Genomic DNA, 25,912 nt, shown 5'->3' on the forward strand with positions numbered 1-25,912 from the left:
CTACCTTGAGTCCGATTAGTCTGTCCAGCACTACCCCCCTAGTGACAGTGATTATCTCAAGGTCCTTCCTTCCCACATTCCCGTGATCGGCAGTTTTTGGCATGGTTTTTGTGTGTTCCACTGTGAAGACCGAAGCAAAATAATTGTTTGAGGTCTCAGCCATTTCCACATTTCCCATTATTAAATCCCCCTTCTCATCTTCTCAGGGACCAACATTTACTTTAGTCACTCTTTTCCGTTTTATATATCGGTACAAGCTTTTACTAACTATTTTTATGTTTTGTGCAAGTTTACCTTCGTAATCTATCTTTCCTTTCTTTATTGCTTTCTTCGTCATTCTTTGCTGTCGTTTAAAATGTTCCCAATCTGCTAGTTTCCCACTAACCTTCGCCACCTTATACACATTGGTTTTCATTTTGATACTCTCCTTTATTTCCTTGGTTATCCACGGCTGGTTATCCCTTCTCTTACTGCCCTTCTTTTTCACTGGAATATATTTTTGTTGGGCACTATGAAAGAGCTCCATAAAGGTCCTTCACCATTCCTCAATTGTGCCACCATTTAGTCTGTGTTTCCAGTCTACGTCCGCCAACTCTGCCCTCATCCCACTATAGTCACCTTTGGTTAAGCATAGTACGCTCGTTTGAGACACTACTTCCTCACCCTCAATCTGTATTGCAAATTCAACCATACTGTGGTCACTCATTCCGAGAGGAGCTTTTACTGGGAGATCGTTAATTATTCCTGTCTCATTACACAGGACCAGATCTAAGATAGCTTGCTCCCTTGTATGTTCTGTAACATACTGTTCTAAGAAACAATCCCGTATGCATTCTATGAATTCCTCCTCAAGGCTACCCAGTGCGATTTGATTTGACCAATCGATATGTAGGTTAAAATCCCCCATGATAACTGCCGTTTCTTTTTCACATGCCTCCATTATTCCCTAGGTTATTGCCCGCCCCACCGTGAAGCTATTATTTGGGAGCCTATAAACTATGCCCACCAGTGACTTTTTCCCCTGACAACTCGAATCTCCACTCACAATGATTCAACATTTTGTTCATAGAGCCAATATCATCTCTCACAACATCCTTTATTAACAGAGCTACTCCACCTCCTTTCCTTTCTTGTCTATCTTTCCGAATTGTCAGATACCGCTGTATGTTTAATTCCCTGTCCTGGCCAACCTGCAACGTTTCTGTAATGGTCATCAAATCATACCCATTTATGATGATTTGTGCCGTCAACTCATTTACTTTATTTCGAATGTTGCGTGCGGTTAGGTAAAGTGTTTTAATACTAGTTTTTAAACCATGATTTTTAGTTTTGGCCCCTCCTGCAGCCCCTTTATTTTCATACATATTGTCCCTTCCTATCACCTTGTCGTTTACACTTGCCCCAGTGCTACTCTGCTCTGTTGCCTCCTGCCTTTTGCATTCTTTCTTGCGTTCCTGTGATCTGAGCTCTCACCCCCTCTAACTAGCTCAGAGCCCTCTCCTGGGTTCCGAATACTCCTTGCATTGCAGAACCGAGATTTCATACTTGACTTTTTATTACACTTTAACCCTTTAGAATTTTGCTGTACATTCGTCTGCTGCAAACTGCAGGGGCCACGTCGCTTAATGGATAAGGCATCTACTTTGATGCAAACACTGATGTTATCAGAAAATTGCAACGTCAAACACTGCCGTGGTCATTTTGGCAAAACTTGTTCATCTTTATAAAACTAAACCTCGTTCGCACTCATTAACTAAAGGTGAGTTCCTCCCAAACAATGCACTTATCTTTATTAAAAGGCATTTTTTCATGTTGTGTATATTGCTCACTGATTTTTGCAGATAGTTTCCAACAAACTAACAATTAATACCGATATACTATTAATGTTTCCAGTTCGAACAACAGCTTCGCGTCAATCAGTGTAATAAAGAGCAGTGGAGGGAGTTCCAATGAGATCCCCTTTCGTCGATAAAAAAAGAGCACCTGTAGAATCGCTGCGAGCAGGGTTCGAACCTGCGCAGGGAAACCCCCATTGGATTTCGAGTCCAACGCCTTAACCACTCGGCCATCGCAGCTACACAGTAGCTGCTTTAATAGTTCAATCGTCGGTGCAATTTATCACAGAGACCGCCTGCATGCTTGCCCTCTTGGATCTCCCAGACGATGTGAAAATTAAATCGTAGAATCACAGAATCTCACAGCAAAGAAGGAAACATTTCGGTCAGAACTGAAAGAATTTACATTTCGGGGAAAACTGAACAGTGTGGGGAGCTTCTTTCTCGAAAAACAAGTGAGATATATTTTTAACATTATTAAGGTATTTGATCGAATTGATGTGGAGAAAATGTTTGCTGTTGTGGAGGAGTTCAGAACGGGAGGTCACCGATAAATTCAGTAGACAATTCAAGAGCAACTTATTTACCAAAGAGTGGTTAGAATGTGGAAGATGCTACATAAACAGTAGTTGAGCCGAATAGCACAGATTCATTTTAAAGGGAATTACCTAAGCACATGAGTGAGAAAGAAATAGAACAATATGCTGATAGGATCAAGTGAAGTAGGGACGTGTGCAGCATTAACTCTAGCAACACCAGTTAGGTACATTTGTCTCTTTCTGTGATGCAATCTCTATATAACGTTATGTAACACACATTTTAAACAACAACAATAACTTATATATAATTAGCACCTTGAAATTAGCGAAACGTCCAAGGCGCTTCACAAGAGTATTATGCGATACAAATTTGACAGCGAACCACTAAATACAAATTAGCGCAGGTGACTAAAAGATTGGTCAACCAGGTATGCTTGATAATGAGGAAGAAAGCTGTACATTGAAGGTAGATATCAAAGAACTGGTCAGGGGTTTAATGGAATTCAACCCGGAGAAGTGTTAGATAATGCATTTGGGGAGTGCTTATAGGGAAAGCGAATAAACATTAAATGTTAGGCCACTGATGAGTGTAGAGGTGCAAATGACCTTGGAATGCATGTCCACAGAATCTTTGACGGTAGCAGGGCAGGTCGATAAGATGCTTGTGAACGATGGACAGAAAGGAAAAGGAGGCGGGGTGGCTTTGCTGGTTAGAGAGGAAATTAATGCAATGAAAAGCAGGGACATTAGATTGGATGATTTGGAAGCTGTATGGGGTGAGCTGCAGAATTCCAAATGGCAGAAAACGTTGGTGGGAATTGTGTACAGACCTCCAAACAGTAGTAGTGAGGTTGGGGACAGCATCAAACAACAAATAAGGGATGTGTGCAATAAAGATACAGCAGTTACCATGGGCGACTTTAATCTATATAATGATTGGGCTGACAAAATGGTAGCAATGCTGTGGAGGACGATTTCCTGGAGTACATTAGGGATGGTGTTTCAGACCAATATGTCGAGGAACCACCTAGAGAGCTGGCCATCGTGGACTAGGTGATGTGTAATGAGAAGGGACTTATTGGCAATCTTTTTGTGCGAGGCCCCTTGGGGAAGAGTGAAAATAACATGGTAGAATTCTTTATGAGATGGAGAGTGAAAGAGTTAATTCAGAAACTAGGGACCTAAACTTTAGGAAAGGTAATTTCGATGGTATGAGGCCTGAATTGGCTAGAATAGACTGGCAAATGATACTTAAAGGGTTGACGGTGGATAGGCAATGGAAAACATTTAAAGACCACATGGATGAACTTCAACAATTGTACATCCCTGTCAGGAGTAAAAATACAACGGGAAGATGGCTCAACCGTGGCTAACAAGGGAAATTAAGGATAGTGTTAAATCCAAGGAAGAGTTATATAAATTGGCCAGAAAAATCAGGAAACCTGACGACTAGGAGAAATTTAGAATTCAGCCAAGGAGGACTAAGGGTTTTGTTAAGAGGGGAAAAAAGAGTATGAGACGAAGTGTGCCAAAAGCATAAAAAATGACTGCCAAAGCTTTTATATATATGGGAAGAGAAAAAGATTAGTGAAGACAAACGTAGGTCCCTTGCAGTCGGATTCAGGTGAATTTATAATGGGGAACAAAGAAAAGGCAGACTAATTGAACAAATACTTTGGTTCTGCCTTCACGACGGAAGACACAAATAACCTTCTGGATGTACTAGGGGACCGAGGGTCTAGTGCGAAGGAGGAACTGAAGGATATGCTGATTAGATGGGAAATTGTGTTGGGGAAATTGATGGGATTGAAGGCCGATAAATCCCCGGGGCCTGATTGTCTGCATCCCAGAGTACTTAAGGAAGTGTCCAGAGAAATAGTGGATGCATTCGTGATCATTTTCCAACAGTCAATCGACTCTGGATCAGTTCCCATGGACTGGAGGGTTGGTAATGTAACACCACTTTTTAAAAAAGGAGGGAGAGAGAAAATGGGTAATTATAGATCGGTTAGCCTGACATCAGTCGTGGGGAATCAATTATTAAAGATGAAATCGCAGCGCATTTGGAAAGCAGTGACAGGGTCGGTGCAAGTCAGCATCGATTTCTAAGAGAAAATCAAGTTTGACGAATCTTCCAGAATTTGCTGAACATGTAACTTGCAGAGTGGACAAGGGAGAACCAATGGATGTGGTGTATTTGGACTTTCAAAATGCTTTAGATAAGGTTCCACACAAAAGAATTGTGTGCAAAATCAAAGCACATGGTATTGGAGGTAATGTACTTACGTGGATAGAAACAGAGAAACAAAGAAAATGGGTGCAGGAGTAGGCCATTAAGCCATTCGAGCCTGCACAGGCATTCAATCAGATTACGGCTGACCATTCCTTCAGTACCGCTGTCCTGCTATCTCTCCATACCCCTTGATCCACTTAACCGTAAGGGCCATATCTAACTCCCTCTTGAATATACCCAATGAACTGGCATCAACCACTCTCTGCGGCAGGGAATTCCACAGGTCAACAACTCTCTGAGTGAAGAAGTTTCTCCTCATCTCAGTCGTAAATGGCCTGACCCTTATCCTAAGACTATCTCCCCTGGTTCTGGACTTCCCCAATATCGAGAACATTCTTCCCGCATCTAACCTGTCCAGTCCCGTCAAAATCTTATATGTTTCTATGAGATCCCCTCTGATCCTTCTAAACTCCAGTGAATAAAGGCCTATTTGATCCAGTCTCTCCTCATATGACAGCCCAGCTATCCCTGGAATCAATCTGGTGAACCTTCGCTGCACTCCCTCAAAAGCAAAAACGTCCTTCCTCAGATTAGGAGACCGAAACTGAACACAATATTCCAGGTGAGGCCTCACTGTACAACTGCAGTAGGATCTCCCTGCTCCTATATTCAAACCCCCGAGCTACGCAGGCCAACATACCATTTGCCTTCTTTACCGCCTGCTATACCTGCGTGCCCACTTTCAGTGACTGATGAACCATGACACCCAGGTCTCGCTGCACCTCCCCTTTTTCTAGTCTGCCACCATTCAGATAATATTCTGCCTTCGTGTTTTTGCCCCCAAAATGGATAACCTCACATTTATACAGATTATACTGCATCTGCCATGTATTTGCCCACGCACCTAATCTGTCCACATCACGCTGCAGCCTCTTAGCGTCCTCCTAAAACCTCACACCGCCACCCAGTTTAGTGTCATCCACAAACTTGGAGATATTACACTCTATCCCTTATTCCAAATCGTTAATGTATATTGTAAAGAGCTGGTGTCCCAGCACTGAGCCCTGAGGCACACTACTAGTCACTGCCTGCCATTCTGAAAAGGACCCGTTTATGCCGACTCTCTGCTTCCTGTCTGCCAACCAGATCTCTATCCACTTCAGTACATTACCACCAATACCATGCGCTTTGATTTTGTATACCAATCTCTTGTGCTGGGCCTCGTTAAAAACCTTTTGAAAGCCCAAATACACCACATCCATTGATTCTCCTTGTGCACTCTACTAGTTACATCCTCAAAAAATTCCAGAAGATTCGTCAAGTACGATTTCCCTTTCATAAATCTATGCTGATCCTGTCACTGCTTTCGAAATGGGCTCCTTAATGATTGATTCCAAGATTTTCCGCTTTATGGATGTCAGGCTAAGCGGTCTATAATTAGCCGCTTTGTCTCTCCCAACATTTTTAAAACGTGGCGTTACATTAGCTATCCTCCAGTCCATAGGAACTGATCCAGAGTTGATAGATTGTTGGAAAATGATCACCAATGCATCCACTATTTCTCGGGCTACTTCCTTAAGTACTCTGACATACAGTCTATTAGGACTCGGGGATTTATCGGCCTTTAATCCCACCAACTTCCCGAACACAATTTCCCAACTAATAAGGATATATTTCAGTTCCTCATTCTCACTAGACCCACTGTTCCCTAGTACATTCGGCAGGTGATCTGTATCTTCCTTTGTGAAGACAGAACAGAAGTGTTGAGAACTGGTTGGCAGACAGGGAGCAGAGAGTCGGGATAAACGGGTTCCTTTTAGAATGGCCGGCAGTTACTAATGGAGTGCCTCAGGGCTCAGTGCTGGGACCCCAGCTCTTCACAGAATACATTAATGATTCAGATGAAGGAATTGAGTGTGATATCTCCAGGTTTGCAGATGGAACTAAATTACCTGGCGGTGTGAGCCGTGAGGAGGACGCTAAGAGGCTGCAGGTTGACTTGGACAGGTTAGGTGAGTGGGCAAATACATGGCAGATGCAGTATAATGTTGATAAATGTGCGGTTATCCACTTTGGTGGCAAAACAATGAAGGCAGAATATTATCTGCATGGCGGCAGATTAGGAAAAGGTGAGGTGTAACGAGACCTGGGTGTCATGGTTCATCAGTCATTGAAAGTTGGCATGCAGGTACAGCAGGCTGTGAAGAAGGAAAATGGTATGTTGGCCTTCATAGCTAGGGGATTTGAGTATAGGAGCAGGGTCGTCTTACTGCAGTTGTAATGGGCATTGGTGAGAACTCACCTGGAATATTGTTTTCAGTTTTGCTCTCCTAATCTGAGGAAGGAAGTTCTTGCTATTGAGGGAGTGCAGCGACGTTTCACCAGACTGATTCCAGGGATGGCTAGACTGACATATGAAAAGAGACTGGATCAACTGGGCCTTTATACACTGGAGTTTAGAAGGATTAGAAGGGATCTCGTAGAAATATGTAAGATTCCGACGGGACTGGACAGGTTAGATGCGGGAAGAATGTTCAAAATGTTGGGAAAGTCCAGAACCAGGGGACACAGTCTTAGGATAAGGGGTAGGCCATTAAGAACGAAGGTGAGGAGAAACTTCTTCACTCAGAGAGTTGTTAACCTGTGGAATTCCCTGCCGCAAATAGTTGTTGATGCCAGTTGTTTGGATATATTCAACAGGGAGTTATTGTGGCCCTTATGGCTAAAAGGATCAAGAGGTAGGGAGGAAACAGGAAAGCGGTACTGAGGGAATGATCAGCCATGATCTTATTCAGTGGTGGTGCAGGCTCGAAGTGTCGAATGGCGTACTGCTGAATCTATTTTCGATGTTTCTATGTTGAGAAGCAACACGCAATACTTGCCTTCATTAGATGAGCCATAGAATATAAGATCGGGGAAGTTATGCTTCAAATGTGTAAAACTCGAGTTGGGCCACAGCTAGATTATTGCATGCTTCTCTGGTCACCGCATTACAGGAATGATCAGACAGCACTCGTGAGCATACAGGTTAGATTTAGGCGGATGGTGAATTTAGCTCTGAGTAAATATTGCATCGGCTGGGTTTGTTTTCTTTGGAACAGAGGAGGCTAAGGGGGTCCTTATTGAAGTGAATAAAATTATGAGTGGCCGAGATCGAGTGCATAGAAAGGATGTATTTCCCTTAGCAGAGTGGCCAACAACCAGGTGTCATAGATTTAAAGTAATTGGTTGGAGGTTTTCCGGAATTTGAGGTACACTGTTTTCACTCAGGTGTGGTGAAAGTCTGGAATCCACTCCTGAAAGTGATTTAGAGGCAGAAGTCCTCACGACTTTTAAAAGTCCTTGAATGTGCACTTCAATTCCAGTAACCTAAAAGGCTATGGACCAAGAGCTGGAAAGTGGCATTAGTCTGGATAGGTCGGATTTTAGTCGGAATTTAGGTCATGATCTGGTGTTTCTTCGGCATCTCAGTGCATTTTGCAGCAAATCAATACTTCAGAGAAGGGAAACTGCGTTCCCTCCAATTCCTGCTACACAAGTGGCTCCAATCCTACCCACTTTTCCATTGAGGTCTCTTAGAACCTGAGTCTATTACACAGGAACAAGAGCAAGCCATCGAACCTGTTACAGAAGGACAGCAGGGTTCCATTCGCCCCTCGAGCCAGTTGCAAGGGACAAGAGGAAGTAATGCAGATCCTTGGGCTTTTTATACAACAATAGTAGAAAGCCTTCGGCCGCTCGTACCTGCTGTTTAGATGACGAGGAGGCACACTTTCCTGTTACTCAGAATTAGCTGGAGGCCATTCAGCCGCACTGCACTGTTGCACAGGGAAAGGAGGAGGCCATTAACGCCTCAAATCTGAGCCTTCGGAGAGGCAGAAGCCGATCAGTTCCTTGAGCTTGCTCTACAAGAAGAGTATAAGTCCATTTAGATCCGAGAACATAGAAACATAGCAAACGGGAGCAGTAGTTGTCCATTCGGCCCTTCGAGCCTGCACCGCCATTTAATATGATCATTCCTAATCCTCTATCTCAACATCATATTAACGCTTTTACCCCATATCACTTGATGTCTTTTGTGTCTAGAAATCTATCTCCCTCTTAAATATATTCAGTGACTCGGCATTCACAGCCTTCTGTGGAAGGGAATTCCACAGCTGCACCACTCTCCGAATGAAAAATAAATCTCACCTTCTCCTTCCTAAATTTCCTACCCCGTATCCTGAGACTGTGACCCCTTGTTATAACCTTCCCAATCAGGTGAATCATCTTCCCCGCATCCAGTCTATTCAAACCTTTCAGAATGGTATACGTTTCAATGAGATCCTCTCTCATTATTCTAAACTCTACAGAATACAGGCCGAGTCGACCCAATCTCTGCTCATACGACAGTCCTGCCATCCCAATAATCCATCTGGTGAACCTTCGCTGCACTCCCTCGATGGCAAGTATATCCTTTCTTGTGTAACGAAACCAAAACTGCACACAATACTCCAGATGCGGTCTCACCAAGGCCCTGTAGAACTGTAGTAACACATCTTTATTCATTTATTCACATCCTCTTGGAATGAAGGCCAACATACCATCTGCCTTCCTAACTGCTTGCTGCACCTGCATGTATGCTTTCAAAATACTATTTTACAAGGACACCAGGTCCCGCTGCCCATAGATCCTGTTTTCTGTCCAATTTTCAATCCATGCTAGTATATTACCCCCAATCATATATGTTTTAATTTTGCACACTACATCTTACGTGGGCCTTTATCACAGGGCTTATGAAAATCCAAATACACTATATCCACTGGTTCTCCCTTAACTTTTCTACCAGTTACATCCTCAAAAACTCGAGTAGGTTTGTCAAACATGATTTTCTTTTCATGAATTCATGTTGACTTTGTCTAATCCCTTTGGTATTATCTCAGTGTTCCGTTATAATATCCTTTACTATAGATTCTCGCATTGTCCCTACAACTGGTGTTCGGCTAACCGGTCTGTAGTTCCTTGTTTTCTCTCTCCCTCCATTTTTAAACAGTGAGGTTACATTTGCCACCGTGCAAACTGCAGGAACTGTTCCATAATCTATAGATGTTTGGAGGTTGTCAACCAATGCATGCACTATTTCCATTGCAACCTCTTTTAGTACTCTGGGATGCAGATCATCAGGCCCTGGGGATTTATCGGCCTTCATTCCCATTAGTTTCCTCAGAATTATTTTCTTACAAATAATCATGTCCGTTAATTCCTCTTGCTCACTGGACCTTTGGTTCACAAGCATTTTTGGGGTGTTATTTATGTCCTCCCTGAAGACAGAACCGAAGTATTTATTTAATTGTCCTACCATTTCCTTGTTTCACATTATAAATTCCCCCGTTTCTGTCTGTAAAGGGCCTACATTTGTCTTCACTAATCTTTTCCTTTTTACGAACTTGTAGAATCTACTGCAGCTGGTTTTTATGTTCCTTGCAAGTTCACTCTTATACTCTATTTCTCGCCTCTCAATCAATCTCTTGGCACATTTTTGCTGAATTCTAAATTGTTCCCCATCCTCAGGATTGTACTTTTTCTGGCAACTTTGTATTACTCTTCTTTGAACCTAATACTATCCTTAATTTATTTTGTTCACCATGGTTGGTCCAGCATCCTTTTTTTTACACCAGAAAGGAAAGTATAACTGCCGCAATTGATACATTCGATCCTGAAATGTTAGTCCTTGCCCATCCACCAACATGACGTTTATTGACTCTTCCCAATCTATCATAACCCATGCAATTCATTCCCCAAGCATTCGTAGTTTTCTTTGCTTAGATTTAGGACCATAGATTCGGATTGCGCTACTTCACTTTCCATCTTAATAACGAGTTTAATCGAGTTATTGCCACTCTTCGCTAAAGGACCCCAGACAACTTGACTTTTAATTAACCCCTTCTCATTACACAAGACCCAATCTTGGATATTCTGTTCCCTAGTACGCAAAATACTGGGCTAAAAAAACAACTGGTAAAAACGCCAGGAATTCATCGGCCACATTATTATTACTTTAATTTATATGTAGTTTAAAGTCACCTTCGATGATGGTAGTACCCTTGTTACATGCAGCTCTAATTTCCTGTTAATGTTATCCTCGACACTACCACAACTGTTTGGAGGCCTATGGAGAACTCACACCAATCTTTTCTGGTCCTTCGTTCTCCTTAGCGCCATCCAACTGAATCTACATCTTGTCTTTCTGAGCCGAATACCTTTCTCATTATTGCGCTGATATCATCCTTTACCAACAACGCAACACAATCCGCTCTTCCTTTATGCCTGTCCTTTCTAACTACCGAATATCATTTGATATTCAGTTCCCAACCCTGGTCACCGTGCAACCATATATCTGTAATTGCACCGATATTGTATCTGTTTACATCTGTTTGCGCTGTTAATTCTTCTATCTTATTACATATGCTTCGTCCATTCAGATACAATGCTTTTGGTTTTGTCTTTTTAACATTATTTGAGATCATAACATTTTTTTGCACTATAGCTCGATTTATCTTATCGCTTTTTTTTCTTATCAGGATCCTTTTTGTTAGTGCCCCCTTTTGTTTCTATGCTCTGTCCCTTCTTGAAATAATGTGTTTACATTACAACAATCACTTTCCGGCATTGCTTCATTTTCATTTCTCTTTAGCATTCTAGATTTCTCTGCACCACGACCTCCGCGCCCCACCGCACCCCCCGGCCGCACATCCCGAACCCCACTCCGCTCTCCCCTTAATAGAACATGTTGCATAGGATTAGGACGAGGCATTTCAGACCAACCGACCAGTTATATAGGAACAGGTGGAGGCTAATCATCCCCTAGAACCTGTTACATAGGACTCGGAGGATGACATTCCGTCCCTCAAAATATTGCACAGGAACAGCCTGAGTCATTCAGCCCCTCTAACACATTACACAGCCGGAGGCCTGTGGCACTGGACTAGTAATCCAGTGAGAGAAAATCACAGTCCACCAAGAGAGTAGGACAATTTAAATTTAATTAAATACATCTAGAATTTTAAAAGTAGTAAAATGTTGACCATTGATGCAACACACCCATCTCGTTTAATAATCTCCTTTAGTGAAGGAAATCTGCAGTCCTTACTGGTCTGGGCCCAAATGTGGCTCCAGATCCAGAGCAACGTGGTTGGCTCTTTATGGTCTTCTGAAGAGGCCGAGCGAGAAACTCATTTGCATAAGGTGGCTAACCATCACCTTCACAAGGGCAATTAGGGAAGTGCAACAAAGGCTGCCCTTGCTAGAATTGTCCACATGCTAGAATGAATAAAAGAAACAATAGGATCTCTAGATTGTAACACAGGAAAAAGAAGAACTGCAAGAGAGGTAAGAGAATGTGGAGTCTGGAGACAACTAGATAAATGAATAGCTAGCTGGCTTTAAGAGAGAAAGCAGAGAGTAGGGGTAAAAGTTAGCTTTTTAGAGTGGCAGAAGGTGGTTAGTGCTGTTCCACAAGAATCGGTGCTGGGACCACTGTTGTTCACAATTTATATTAATGACTTCTACCAGGGAATCAAAAACAACATTTCTCAATTTGCGGATGACGTCAAATTAGTTGGATATTCAATACTGAGGATGACTGCAACAAATTCGGTCGCGCGAACCTGTTGCATAGATGACGAGAAGGCAATGCCAAACCAACGAACCTGTTGCTCAGAAATAGTAGGAGGCAATTGAGCCTCTCCAGTCTGTTACACAAGAAAAGGAGAAGGCCATTAACCGCTTTCTAGCGATTGCAACATGCTTGAATGAATAAAATAAAACAATAGATTGTTACATGGTTACAAGAAGAGTTGGAAAGTGAGATTAGGCGGGATAGCAATTTTCGGACTGTGTGGACACGCTGGGCCGAAGTAGCCTCCTTCCGTGCTGAAAGGTTCTACGAGTCCATGACAAAACATCCCTTTCAAACATAATAATTCGGGTCTGACAGGGCATCCGTTTTAGACGGCGGAGATTGATCCAGTGGCGATGAAAGTTCATCGACCTGAATCGTTCACTCTGTTTCTCTCTCCGCAGATTCTGCCTCATCTAGCTGAGTGTTTCCAGATTTTTTTTTAGCTCAGATTACGCAGGAACACTATTTTACCTTTGTATTGATGCACAATTTGGCGACACTGAGGCGCAATGGATAGCACGTTAGATTTTTAATTCTTGGCATATTAAACATTCAAAGTTTTTGTGCTCGACTCCCACCAGAGTCAGGATTTGAGCCTGGGCCGCACAGTGAACTTTGCATCAAAGCAATACTTCAGAGAAAGCTAACTTTGGTCCCTGCACTTTCTGTTGCACAAGTGGCTCCAGTCCTTCCCAAGCATCATCTGAATATTTTGCACGCAAGCAATCGAGCCTGTTACACAGGGACAGGTGGAGGCCAATGAGTCATTTAACCCCTCAAACCAATTGCAAAGGTCAGGAGGAAGCCATTCAGCTGTGTGCGCCTGTTTTACAAGAAATGTCGAACTCCATTCGGTCGTTCGAACCTTTCGCATAGTTGACCATAAGGCAATGCCAAACCAACGAAGCTGTTGAGCAGAAATAGGAGGATGTCATTGAGCCTCTCCAGTCTGTTGCACAAGGACAGGGGAAGGCCATTAACCCCTCGAGCCTGAGGCATAGGAATGGCGGAAGCCATTCAGCTCCTTGAGACTTATCTATAAGAAGACTAGAAGTCCATTTAGCCATTCGAAAGGCTGACGATGAAGCATTTGCGACTCACGAACCTGTTATACAGGAACAGGAGGAGGCTAATCAATCTCCCGATCCTGTTGTATAGGAACAGGGCACACCATTCCTTCCCGCAACCTGTTGCAAAAGAATAGGAGGTGTCATTCAGCCCCTTGAGCGCATTACACAGATGGAGGTCAATCATAGTATCATGATGGTTATGTCACTGGACTAATAATCCAGAGAGAAGAAATCATAGCCCACCACGAGAGTGGGGAAATTTAAATTCAATAAAGTAAATCTGGAATTTTAAAAGTATCAATAATGATGACCATTGTAACAAATTCCTCATCTGGTTCACTTGTCTCCTTTCGGGAAATAATTCTGCCGTCCTTACCGGTCTGGGCCTACATGGGACTCCAAACCTACAGCAATGTCGTTGGCTCTTAACTGACCTCTGAAATGGCCTGGCGAGCCAGTCGGTTGCGTAAAGTGACTCACCAACAATTTCACAAGAGCAGATGGAGATGGGCAACAAATCCGTCCCTTGCTAGCGATGTCGACAAGGTTGAATGAATAAAATTAAAAATAATAGATTGTTACATCGGAACAAGAAATGCCTCAAGCCAGGTCAGAGAATGCGGAGTCAGGTGACAACTAGCAGAACGGATAGCTAGCTAGCTTCAAGACAGAAATCAAAGAATATGTGTAAAAGTTAGCGTTTCTTAGCCGCAGAAGGTGTAGTGGCGTTCCACAAGGATCGGTGCTGGGACCACTGTTGTTCAAAATTTATATTAAAGATTTAGATTTTGGAATCAAAAACAACATTTCTAAATGTGCGGGTGACACCAAATTAGGAGGGATAGTCAATACGGAGGAACACTGCACCAACTTACAAGAGGACATTAATAAACTTGCAGAATGGGCATATAATTGGCAAATGAATTTCAAACCATATAAATATGAGGTGTTACATTTAAGTAGGAGACTTAACGAGGTCACTTATTAATGGAAGTTGCCAGTCTGGGTGGTGTACAGGAACAAAGAGATCTCGGAGTACAAAATACAAAAACTCTAAAAAAAATAACGGCATAAGTTAGCAAGGCCATAAAAAGCAAACCAAACACGCTGATTTATTTCTAGACATACAGAATTGAAAAGTAGCGACATTATGCTAAACCTGTATTTAACCTTCATAAGATCACGCTTAGAGTACTACGTACAGTTCTGGTCGCCATATTATAAAAAGGACATAGAGGCATTTCAGAGGATGCAGAGAAGATTTACAAGGATGATACAAGAACAGCCAGCGTATACAAATTAGGAAAGGATGAACAGGCAGTGTCTCTTTTCTCTTGAAAAAGGAAGGCTGAGGCGTGACATGATACAGACATTTAAAATTATGAAAGATTTTGAGGGAGTGGATACAGTTAGAATGTTTCAACTTGTGAGGATCAGAATAACTAGACGCTCTCAATATAAGCTAGTCACCATGAAATCAAAATAGGGAATTCAGAACAAACTTATTTAGCCAAAGAGTGGTGATATTGTGGAACTCGGTACAACAGGGAGTAGTTGAAGAGAATAGTATGGAAGTATTTATGGAGGGGCTAGACAGGCATAGCAGAGCGAAGGGAATAGAGCATTAGGCTGTTGAGGAATGTTGAGTGGAGGCTCCAGTGGAGCATAAAAGACTGGCTGAGGTGAATGGCCTGTTTCAGTGCTGTATATCCGATGTAATCCAATGCTTGACATGAGTGTACTTGCCTCCATTCCCGCCACCACCTCAATGAGACCCCAACACTGCACGAGGTGGAAAACGCCATAAGAAAGCTAACAAATAACAAGGCTACGGGGGCTGACGGAATCATTGCTGAGGCACTAAAGTATGGCGGTGAGGCACTGCTGGCACGAATACCTGACCTTCTTTCTCTCATCTGGAGGGAGGAAAGCATGCCGGGAGATCTTAGTGATTCAGTGATCGTGAACATTTTTAATAAGGCAATAAGTCCGACTGCAGCAACTAAAGGGGAATCTCCCTGCTATCAGCCACTTGGAAAGTCGTCGCTAGCATCCTCCTCAACTGACTTCTCCCTGTGGCCGAGGAGCTCCTCACGGATTGCAGAGCGGATTTCGTCCCCTCCGGGGAACAACGGACATGATTTGTTGCAGCACGAAAGCTGCATGAAAAATGAAGGTAACATGGCCTTCTTCGACCTTACAAATGCTTTTCCCACTCAACCACGAGAGCTGAAGCTGCGTCCTCCTCCGTTTCAGACGCCATCAAAAGTACGTCACCATCCTCCTCCTGCTCCACGATGACATGCAGGCCGTGATACTTACCAACGGATCCATCACAGACGCAATCCACTTCCGGATCGGGGGTCAAGCAGTCTGCGTCAACGCTCCAACCCTCTTCTCATTCTTCCTCGCTGCCATGCTCCACCTCACAGTCCACAGCTCCCCGCTGGAGTGAAACTAAACTACAGAACCAGGGGAAACCTGTTCATCCTTCGCCATCCCTAGGGAAAGTCCAAGACCATCCCAACCACTGTCATGAGCTACAGTACGCAGATGACGCCTGCGTCTGTGCTCACACAGAGGCTGAACTCCAGGACACAGTCGAGGTATTTACTGAGGCACACGAAAGCATGGCGCTTGCGCTAAACATCAGTAAGACAAAGGTCCTCCACCAACCAGTCCTCGCTGCACAGCACTGCCCCCCAGTCATCAACATCCATGGTACGGCCCTGGACAACGTGGACCAATTCATTATTTCGGGCGCCTCCTATCAACAATAGCTGGCATTGATGACAAGTTCCAACAACGTCTCCAGTGCGCCAGTGCAGCCTTGGGCCGCCTGTAGAAAAGTGTGTTTGAAGACCAGAACTTCAATACTTTCACCAAGCTCATGGTCGACAGGCCGTAGTAATACCCGCCCTCCTGTACTGCTCAGAGATGTGGAACATGTAAAGTAGACACCGCACGTCGCTGGAGAAATACCACCAACGATTTGTCCGAAAGATCCTACAAATCTCCTGGGAGGACAAACGCTCCAAATTTAATAGCCTCGTCCAGGCCAACATATCCAGCATTGTAGCACTGACTACACATGATCAGCTCCGTTGGGCAGGCCACAAAGTTCGCATGCCAGACACGAGACACCCAAAGCAAGCGCTCTGCTCGCAACTCGTCCACTGCCAACGAGCCAAAGGTGGGCAGTGGAAACGTTACAAGGACACACTCAAAGCCTCCCTGATAAAGTGTGACATTCCCACTGACACTTGGGAGTCACTGGCCCATGACCGCCCTAAGTGGAGCAAGTGCATCTGTGAGGGCACTGAGCTGCTCGAGTCTCATCCCCGAGAGCATGCAGACATCAAGCGCAGGCAGCGGAAAGAGCGTGCAGCAAACCAGACTCCACTCCCAACCTTTACCTCAAACACTGTCTGTCCCACTTGTGACAGAGACTGTGGTTCTCGTATTAGACTGTACAGCCACCTACCAACTCATGCTAAGAGTGGAAGCAAGTCTCCCTCGATTCCGAGGGACTGCCTATGATGATGATGATGATGTGAGGCTATTGCACAGGAAGAAGCCTTTCAGTACCTTGAACCTTGTACGCAGGAGCAGGCTATTCATCCCCTCATATATGTTAAATAGTAACAGTGGCCACCATTCAACTTTTGAAGCGTTTTAACTAAGAACAGGATGTGGGTCATTCAGCACTTTCCAGACAGTTTCATAGTTATAGGAAAAGGCAATTCTGCCCCTCGAATCCGTTGCATAGGAACAGGAGGTTGTCATTAAGCCCATAGATGCTGATACACTAGAAAAACAGGAGGACATTCAATCTCCCGAGCCGGTTACATAGGAACAGGAGAAGAATATTCAACCCACAGAGGCTGGTTAATCAGGAACAGGAGGAGTTCATTCACTCCCTCAAGGTTGTTAGACAAGACAGCAGGAGGGCATTCAGCCACTCGAGCTTGTTACAAAAGAATAGGAGGAGGCCATTCATCCACTTGAGCCTATGACACTGGAACGGGTCGAGGCGATTCAGTCCTTCGAGCCTGTGGCAGTGGAACAAGAGGACGTCATTCAGCCCCCATAAATTGTTGCACAGAAGCACACTATTCGACACCTCAAAACACTTGCATTGGAATAGAGGGGATGATTAAACGCTGTTCAGCCTTTTAGACATCAACAGGATACATAGAAACATACAAAAATAGAAAATGGATGCAGGAGTAGGACATTCGGCCCTTCGAGCCTGCACCACCATTCATTAGATGATGGCTGATCATGCAAAATCAGTACACAATTCCTGCTTTCTCTCCATACCACTTGATCCCTTTAGCAGTAAGTGGCACATCTTACTCCCTTTTGAATATATCTAACGAACTGGCAACAACAACTTTCTGTGATAGAGAATTCCACAGGTTCACAATTCTCTGAGTGAATAAGTTTCTCCTCATCTCAGTCCTAAATGGCTTATCCCTTATCCTTCGACTCTGATCCCTAGTTCTGGATTTTCCTAACATCAGGAACATTCTTCCTGCATTTAACCTGTCCAATCCCGTCAGAATTGTATCTGTTTCTATGCAATCCCCTCTCATTCTACTAAATTCCAGTTAATGTAAGCCAGTCGATCCAGGAGGAGGCGATTCAAGCCCTCGACCCATGTATTTAGGAAACGGAGCAGGCCATTCAGCCACTCAAGTCTGTTACATCGGAGCTGAAGGAGGCTATTCACCCCCTTGACCCAGTTGCACAAGTAAAGGATGAAGTTAAGAGTACGGTTGCACAGTGGTTATGTTACTGGTTTAGTAATTCAGAGGCATGTGTACACATTCAACCATGGCAGGTGTGGAATTTGAATTGAATTCATTAAATACATCTGGAATTAAAATGACGTTATCCTGTCCTTCCTCGTCAACTATATCAGCCTAATGTTCTATTCCCTTCTCCCTCATATGCGTATCTCAATTTTCCTCGCCGCCATGCTCCACCTCACAATCAACAAGCTCCCCATTTAAACTCAGGACCAGTCGGAAGCTGTTTAAACAACGCCGCCTCCAGGGCAGGTACAAGATCACCCCTACCTCTGTCATTGAGCTGCACTGTGCGGACGCTGCCTGCGTCTGTCCACATTCAGTGGCTGAACTCCAGGGTATAATCACTGTATTCCCTGAGGCATATGAAAGCATGGGCCTTACGCTGAACATCCGTAAGACAAAATTCCTTCACCAGCCTGACATCGCCGCACAGCACTGCCCTCCAATCATCAAGGCCCAAGGCACGGCCCTGGATAACGTGGAGCATTTCACATATCTCGGCAGCCTCTTATAAATAAAGGCATATGTGAATGCAGAGATTCAGCATCGACTCCAGTGCGCCAGAACAGCCTTCGGCCGCCTGCGGAAAGAAGTGTTTTAAGATCAGATCTTAACAAATCTACTACCAAACTCATGGTTCATAGGGCTGTAGAAATACCCGCCCTCCTGTATGGGTCTGAGGCATGCACGATGTACAGAAGGCACCTCAAGTCGCTGGAGATATATCACCAACGATGTCTCCGCTAGATCGTGAAAATCTCCGGGGACGACAGGCACACCAACATCAGTGCCCTCGACGAGGCTGAAATCCACAGTATTGAAGCACTGCCCACACTCGATCAGTTTCGCTGTGCAGACCACATAGTACGCATGCCAGATACGAGCTCCCAAAGCAAATGCTTTAGGCGGAGCTCCTTCATGGTTACCGAGCCAAAGGAGGACAACATAAACGTTATAAGGACATCCTCAAAGCCTCCCTGGTAAACTGTGACATCTGACAACTGGGAGACCCTGACCACAGATCGCCCGAGGTGGAGAAACCCCATCCGGGAGCGCGTTGAGCTCTTTAAGGCTTGACGCAAGGTGCATGAAGAGCCCAGGCGCACGCAGCGGAAGGAGCGCGTGGCAATCCAGCACAACCGACCCCTTCCCGGTCGAATGTCTGTCCCACCTGTGACAGAGTCTGTGGATCTCGTATCGGTCTGTTCAGCCACGAAAGAACTCACTTTGGGAGTGGAAGCAACTCCTCCTCAATTTCGAGGGACTGCCTATGATGATGGGGGAATTTTAGGATTTAGCAAAGTAGAATAATATATGGTTAAATATGTCTGTGCTGTCAGTCCCGGATCATTCTGTGTCTCTTTAAATGGATATGCTGTCAGTTCAGTTCATTCTTTGTCAGTATAAAAGGGATGTGCTATCTGTCCAGGATCATTCTGTGCGTGTGTCTGCTTAATATTAGTCTGATTACAGCTGTGAAGACCGAATTTCTAAGGTGATATATTTGAAAGCGAAATGGTTTTCCTTGCGTAGGAGTGAACCCAGTTGACAGCGCATCTGTTGAATAATTCAAAATGTTTTTATATTTGAGTAAAACCCTTTCTCTAATCATAGCTGAAGCTCTGAAAAAGCTCCCAATTCTCTCCACAACAAAGTGACCAGCTGTGGACACATTGCCGAATGGATAAGGCATCCGCGTTCAGTTTTAATCGTGATGTTGTCAGAAGATTGCAGGTTCGGGTTGTGCTCCGGTTGTTTAACTGACCGGGCAAAACTTATGCTTCTGTGTTCCGAATCTCCCCAAAAAGTGACCAATTCTGACAGTTACTCAACTGAAGTTATGGAAACGCCTGCTTACCGAGACTGATTCTGCGTTTTCCACATTGTCGATCTGGGGGCATCTGCAAGGCATGCGACGAATTAAGAAATTAAGCATTAGTAGAAAGGGTCGGTCATTCTGCCCTTCGAGCCTGCTCCGCAATGAAATCACCTCCTATTCTTCTAAACTCTGTAGAATATAGGCCGAGTATTCCCAACCTCTCCTCATGGAACATAACATTGCGGTTTCGTGTCTGTTGAGGTCGGTTTGCCCAGTGGCTTCCAACGTGGAAAGGAACTGTTTTTACCCGACCATTTCTAACAGTCTCTGACCTTACGTAAGGAATTTAGCGAAATTAATTTTGCTCATAGAAGCTGACTGTCAGTTTTTCACATTGTTGATCGGAGTGCACGGGCAGGTCATGTGGTAAAGTGAAATGTCGTGCACGTTTTCTCTTTGAATGTCATTTCTTTAAAAATCTTTGTCAGTTCACTCCAGACGAATGATCTGAAGGAAGAAGTGAGGAAAAGTTCCATCTCCGATCCGGATCCCTGTTCCACCTTCATTCAAGAAATGAAGAATTCCAATAGTCAGTGTTCATTTTAACAAGACGTGAACAATGCTGGGACAGAGACCAATGGTTTTAAGGAGATGTGGATTCAATGCCTATTGTATGTAAGTTTCAGTCAAATTTTGGGAAGATTCATCAGCATCAGAAGTTTACAATAAATGAGCACAACGATTTAGGCGCCAATCGCCTTAACGTCCCGTCGACTGTCTAAGACAACTCAGCCACTCAACCTGGTGCTGTTAGCCTTCGTTCAATCAAAAATATATAGATTAAGAAACAATTATTTATTAATTTAAATCATATCAATTTCAACTTTTTGCAATAAAATTGTAAATGTATTTATTTTCTTATTATGATAAATATTTATATGTTTTAAATTGTCTTTTTGTCTAGGTTGGTTTTACTTCCCTCCCTCCTTCCTGCCTGTCTATCACCTGTGGCTTCAACAACCGTCCCAGCCCCGCGTGGTCCTGAGACCCACGCTCACTCACGCACAGCACAATTGCCTTCAGGAATGATAGAAATCCCACGTTACTCTTTTAAATGGCAACTGCTGTCCGTCAAGGGCTTTTATACAGCTGTGTAAGAGGGATGTGCTTCCTGTTCAGGAGCATTGGGTGTCTGTTTAAACGAGATGGTTGTCAATTCAGGTTCATCAATTGCCCCTTGAATATGTATTTTCTCGTAATCCGAATCATCCTGTATATTTTAAAAGGAGTGTGATTTCAGCTGCGATAACTGAATTGTTAAAGTGTTGTGTTTCAAGCTACATTGACGTTGCCTGAGTCCGTGGGCATCCATATAGCAGCGCATCGATTCATTACTCGAAATATGCTCATGTTTTCCGAAATCCACTCCTTGACATCACCCTTGTCCCAAATTTGCTCCCAATATAAAAAACAACAAATTTTCCTCCGATGGCAGCGGCCGCGTGGCATAATGGATAAGGAGTGTGACTTCGATGGTAACTGTGATATTATCAGAAGATTGCAGGTTTGAGTCCTGCTGCGGTCAACCAACTCGCCGCGTGAAATGTTATATTCTTTTTTTGATTCTGCCTCAAAACCAACCATCTCGGACAGTCACTCACCTGAAGTAAAGGAAGGCTGTGTGCTTTAAGAAGCTAATGGCACATATTCATCACTGTCGATCTGGTTGCACGGGCAGAACAAGCGGTGAAGTAGACTTTCGTGCACATTATTTCTGTTTGAATGCAAAAAGTAGGGGTTGGATGTCTGACTTTGCAGTAAGTAGGAGACGAGGTGACTGAGAGGTTCAGGCGATGGACTGCTGATCCAGTCTGCCCTCAGCTTCGTCGTTATTGTGTTAAACATTGGACCCCTCGTTTTCTTTCGTCAATCACATTTAACCTCATTGCCAAATTCAACTTTTACTGACAAGGACGCATCTCGTTGGTAAAGTAATGGCTCAAAAAATAATCTATTCATCAAAGGGAAAACATGAGCAGGACTATGGAGAGGGGGACTCATTAGATAGATCTCTGAGATTCAGCAAATGCACGATGGGCCAAATAGCAAACTAACGTCAGAATATGAGAGCTACGTCCTTCATTGTCTAAGGCTCGTTGGTCTAGGGGTATGATTCTTGCTTAGGGATTTAAATAATTGAAATGCAAGAGATCCCGGACGAGCCCTGCCAACTTTTAGTCAAAAAAATACTTCTCAGCTGGTTTACATGTGAGAAAACTGACATGTTTCAAATTAAAACGTTTGATTTCGCTCCGTTGTTCCCACAGAGTCCAAAATCCTGGAGATTCCCAGGAGCAAAGTGAAACTCACCGAACTGAGTAACATTAAAGTATCTCAGATGTACTCGGCTCTGTGTCTCATTGGACAACCTAAACCCGGGTTTGATTCCGGCCAATACTTGATCAGTATATCTTCCTTTCTGCACGCATGAGCTCACCTCCATTGGGATAAGCGTACATTCAGCATCAATCTCAACTTCAACGTGAAACAGACTCTGCCCTGAATATGGGTGCGTGCTGTTTCTCTGGCGCTACAAAGATGTGAGAAGCTGGCTTTGGAATTAGTCCCTTGGCTGGCGAATTTAAACCGTACAGGAAATCAATCCGGGGTGGCCAAGCTGCCTGGTCTGATTAAAAGGCATTCACACCCTGCATTTCAGGCATGTTATAGTGTTCTGGCCTCAACTTTCGGTTCAACGTATCGGATCATAAGCACCGCTCCAATTTTCTGGTAATGGTTCTGCTGTTCCCACTAACACCTCCTCTGGTCCATCCTTTGTTACTTTATTGCCCGCTTACCACCCACTATGCCTTTTGTCATTGTGCCATTTATTATTGAATGCCTCCTACGCTCCACTGTATCACAGACATTCCCTTTTGTCCTTCCTCGCTGCCTATTTTTTTCCAGGCGCTTTTTTCGTGGAAAACATCTGTAAACTTTACATTTTTCTTAAAATATCGGAATGATCATCTGACTGAACGTGAGCCCTGGATCTTCATCCACAGAATGTTCACGGCCTGCTGAGTTTTACAGGTTTCTTTGTTTTTGTTCATTGTGTTTCTGTATCCCTTTTAAGGTGATGTGCTGGTCTGTCCGGGGTCATTCTCTGTCTCTCCAAAATGGTATGCTATCAGTACCGGATCATTATGTATCTGTTTAAAAGGGATTTAATGTCTGTCCCGGATTTCAAATTTCAATTTTCAAAAATTGCCTTTGGAGGGTGCAGGATTTTCAGTTTGTTGGTGTGTTTGTGTAAGTGAGGGAGTGCGTGCAAACGTTCTGTGCGATCTTACTGTGCATTCCATGTAATGAGAGAAAAAATGCATTAAATGCAACTTGAAGCCACACTGATTTGATTCAACACGCATTCGATGACTGCCTGACAGGAGAAGAATCTGCTGTGGGATTTTGCTATTCGACATCTGAAAGAAGGCAAATCACATAAGTTAGAAACATAGCGATGTTAGCGAGAGCTTGCGGATGGGCTGTGTGACATGATGAGCTCCTTCCCCCTTATTTTCAAATACAAATCAAACCAAGACAAGACAAGACACGACTGACTGACTGACTGACTTTGTTTATATATATATATATGTATGAATATTTATATATGCGTATATTTATATACATTCCCTACTTTTTAACTTTCACAATAAATGTGCTTTTTCTGCTCTGCCTGCACTGTGCTCTATTACATTTGACCTCTTTCACAGCACACGCAGCTGCTGTCAGGTCCAGCAGAAAGGCACTCGCGACTTTAAAAGATCGCCTTTGTTGCCCACATCTTCCATCGTGGCTTGTCTTCCACCATGGGCTTACTATATTTGGGTATTTTCTGACTGCACGCCCGGATTTCCAATGGAGTTCATGCTGACACACAGCCTTCTTTCAATCAAAAATATATAGATTAAGAAACAATTATTTATTTATTTAAATCAAATCAAATTCAATTTTTTGCAATAAAATTGTCAATTTATTTAATTTCTGATTATGATAAATATATATATGTTTTAAATTGTCTTTTTGTCTGGGTTGGTTTTACTTCCCTCCCTCCTTCCTGCCTGTCTAGGAATGAGAGAAATCCCACTTTATTCTTTTAAAAGGGAACTGCTGTCCATGAAGGGCCATTCTACAGCTGTGTAGGAGGGATGTGCTTCCCGTCCAGGATCATTCGGTGTCTGTTCAAACGGGATGGTTGTCATTTCCGTTTCATCAATTGCCCCTATAAGACGTATTTTCTCATTATCCGGATCATCCTGTATATTTTAAAATGAGTGTGATTTCAGCTGCGATAACCGAATTGTTAAACTGTTGAGTTTCAAGCTACATTGACGTTGTCTGTGTCCGTGCGCATCCATATCGCAGCGCATCTATTCATTACTCGAAATATGCTCATATTTTCCTAAATCCACTCCTTGACATCACCCTTGTCCCAAATTTGCTCTTAATATAAAAAACAACAAATTTTGTGCCGACGGCAGCGGCCGTGTGGCCTAATGCATAAGGCGTCTGACTTCGATTGTCTCCGCGATGTTATCAGAAGATTGCAATTATTTACAATCTATATTAGCGACAGGGAAGAATGAACTGAGTGTAATGTAGCCAAGTTTGCTGACGATACAACGATGGGAGGAAAAGCAATGTGTGAGGAGGACACAAAAAACCTGCAAAAGGACAAAGGCAGGCTAAGTGAGTGGGCAAACATTTGGCAGATAGAGTATAATGTTTGAAAGTGTGAGATCATGCACTTTTGCAGAAAATGCAAGAGCAAATTATTATTTAATTGGAGAAAGATTGCAAAGTGATGCAATACAGCAGGACCCGAGGGTTCTTGCATGAAACACAAAAGGATAGTATGCAAGTACAGCAAGTGATCAGGTAGGCCAATGGTATCTTGGCCTTTATTGCAAAGGGGATGGAGTATAAAAGCAGGGAAGTCTTGCGACAGCTATGTAAGTTATTGGTGAGGCCACACTAGGAATACTGCGTGCAGTTTTGTTTTCCATATTAATGAAAGGATATACTTGCTTTGGAGGCAGTTCAGAGAAACATCACTGGATTGATTCCGGAGATGAGGGGGTTGACTTATGAGGAAAGTTTGAGCTGGCCGGGCCTTAACTCTTTGGAAATCACAAAGAATGAGAGGTGATCATATTGAAGAGTATAAGATATGAGGGAGCTTGTCAAAGTGAATGCAGAGAGGATCTTTCCACTGATGGGAGAGACTAGAATTAGAGGGCATGATCTTCGAATAAGTGGCCACCCACTTAAAACAGAGATCAGCACAGTTCGGATATAATTCCAGCCTCTTTTCTCTTTGAATGTCATTTCTTAAAACATCTTTGTCAGTTCACTCCAGAAGAATGATCTGAAGGAAGAAGTGAGGAAAAGTTCCATCTCCCATCCGGATCTCTGTTCCTCCTTCATTCAAGAAGTGAAGAATTCCAATAGTCAGTGTACATTTTAACATGACGTGAACAATGCTGGGGCAGAGACCAGTGGTTTTATAGAGATTTGGATTCAATGCCTATTGTATGTAAGTTTCAGTCAGATTCTGAGATGATTCATCAGCATCAAAAGTTTACCACAATAAATGAGCACAATGGTTTAGGCGGCCATCGCCTTAACATTTCGTCTACTGTCTGAGACAACTCAGCTATTCAATCTGGTACTGTTAATCTCCGACCAGAAATACTCTGCTAGAATGTCCCGCTCACTTTAAAAGTCCTGCCCCTGCACCCAGATTCACAAAGTTCAAAATGTAGAATCAGATTCTGCAAGCAAAATGCCTTCCTGAATGCTATAAACTACCTCATCGAATGAAGCCTTTTACTCTGATCAGACAGGCTGGCGACGCGTGTTTGATTCCCAGTCATTAC

At 43.5% G+C, this 25,912-nt stretch overlaps 1 non-coding gene across 1 annotated transcript; it reads right to left on the reverse strand.

Annotated features, from left to right (window-relative positions):
- Positions 1–1,992: 1,992 nt before the first annotated feature.
- trnas-cga (transfer RNA serine (anticodon CGA)) lies at positions 1,993–2,075 on the reverse strand. The gene has a single exon. It is a non-coding gene; the product is annotated as a tRNA-Ser (tRNA).
- Positions 2,076–25,912: the final 23,837 nt, after the last annotated feature.

This window comes from Pristiophorus japonicus, unplaced genomic scaffold (genome assembly GCF_044704955.1).
Source record: "Pristiophorus japonicus isolate sPriJap1 unplaced genomic scaffold, sPriJap1.hap1 HAP1_SCAFFOLD_71, whole genome shotgun sequence".
In the NCBI taxonomy this organism is placed as follows: domain Eukaryota; kingdom Metazoa; phylum Chordata; class Chondrichthyes; family Pristiophoridae; genus Pristiophorus; species Pristiophorus japonicus.